Source organism: Sceloporus undulatus, chromosome 6, assembly GCF_019175285.1.
Source record: "Sceloporus undulatus isolate JIND9_A2432 ecotype Alabama chromosome 6, SceUnd_v1.1, whole genome shotgun sequence".
Classification (NCBI taxonomy): domain Eukaryota; kingdom Metazoa; phylum Chordata; class Lepidosauria; order Squamata; family Phrynosomatidae; genus Sceloporus; species Sceloporus undulatus.
The window spans coordinates 60,767,051-60,768,927 of record NC_056527.1 but is presented as its reverse complement, the minus strand read 5'-3'; the positions used below and the strand labels follow the sequence as shown (position 1 = coordinate 60,768,927).

At 44.0% G+C, this 1,877-nt stretch overlaps 1 protein-coding gene across 6 annotated transcripts in view; it reads left to right on the top strand.

The window, feature by feature from the left end:
• The window catches only part of PDE1C (phosphodiesterase 1C), a 274,362-nt gene that overhangs the window by 215,561 nt on the left and 56,924 nt on the right, over positions 1 to 1,877 (top strand). The window lies entirely within an intron of this gene.

Sequence of the window (1,877 nt, the reverse complement as noted above, 5' to 3'; positions counted from 1 at the left end):
GAGTCTCTTTTCAAGCATAGGTAAATTTTGGTTTCTTGCTGCTAGTTCAGAACTTTATCATAGTAGCTATTATGCTTTGATTAGAAAAAACAAGAATGAAAGTAGAAATTATATGTATACATGAGTTCCACCAAAAAATACTCATGCTGTCTTCTGTCCTGCTCTGTCTCCATATTGTTGAACTAGGTATAATTTCCCCATATCCTGGTATCACAGTATTTTACTTTTCTTCATTTTTCCCAGTAGTAGCCAGACACATGTCATGAAGGGATGTGAAGATTTTTCTCAATATTTAAATTATTTTTTCACTGGCCATTGTGCTGATGATTCATTCCTCCTGAATTTAAAAATTAAATTACAAATTAATGAAAATGTTCTTGTACAAATGATTCACTTTAAAATTTCAGTCATAAAGCTTAAACTAGTCAGGATGAATATATAGCATAAAATTATACACATTCAAAAATCTGAAAGTGAAAAAAGATTAATAAATGTATACATTTTTTCTGTTTAACAGACTATATTAATAAGTATGTAAATGAAATTTAGGTACCTGCTATAACATCTCTGTGCAAAAACACTACTTTGAGTACTTCCTGTTTAACATTTATTTATTCCAAGGTGTTTCAGTTAGAGGCTGTACAAACCGGCACTTTGTGCCATCCTGATGCATACTGGGGCTGAACTAGGGCAGAGCATGCACATGCTCCGAGCCCTAGTTCTGCCACCCTGTTGACATCATGGTGCACACCCATCCACATGGATAATAAAAAAATAATAAATAAAATTTTTATTTGTATCCCGCCCTTCCAAGCGATCAGGGCGGCTTACAGGGTGCACCAGTGTGCAAATAACATACAAGGTTAAAAACAGACACATACAACAAATCTTAAAAACAATAAAAAGCCCCTTAGCCCAACCTCACGGCCACGAGCGAGGAGGGAGGCCCACAGGATATTTAATCGGGGAATGCCTGATTGAATAGGAAGGTTTTGAGACCCTTCCTAAATTGGGCCAGGGTGGTAGATGAGCGGAGTTCCATGGGCAGCGTATTCCAAAGGGCTGGGGCAGCCATGGAAAAGGTCCTTCTTGCAGTAGAAGCTAACCTGGCCCCAGGCACCTTCAGGAGTTGCTGCCCAGATGTTCTGAGGGTGCGAGGCGGAATGTACGGGGAGAGACGGTCCTTCAGGAATCCTGGGCCCAAGCCATTTAGGGCTTTATAGGTAATAACCAACGCCTTATATTGAGCTCGGAAGCGGATGGGCAGCCAATGGAGATCTTTAAGCACAGGTGTTATGTGGCTGGCCCTGGGAGCGCCAGTGACCAGCCGAGCTGCCATGTTCTGCACCATTTGTAGCTTCCGAGTTTGGTATAAGGGTTGCCCCATGTAGAGTACATTACAGAAATCCAATCTCGGAGTTACCAGAGCATGTACAACAGTTTCAAGGTCCCTCTGGGCCAGGTATGGGCGCAGCTGGCGAATCAGCCGAAGCTGATAACAGGTACTCTTGACCGTCGCATTCACCTGAGCAGTCAGGTGAAGGGACGAGTCAAGAAGCACCCCCAGACTGCGCACGGAGTCCTTCACGGGGAGCGTGACCCCATTCAGAACAGGTGGAACCACCACCATTCCTGGACCAGGGGAACCTATCACTAGTACCTCCGTTTTCTCTGGATTTAGCTTGAGTTGGTTTTCCCTCATCCAGCCCATTACTGACTCTAGACAGGCCACGAGAGGAGAGACGCCATCCCCAGTCACTGCATCAGTCGGAGACATAGAGAAAATGATTTGGGTGTCATCAGCGTACTGATAACCCCGTGCCCCATGTCTCCGGATGATCTCTCCCAGCGGTTTCATGTAGATGTTAAATAGCATG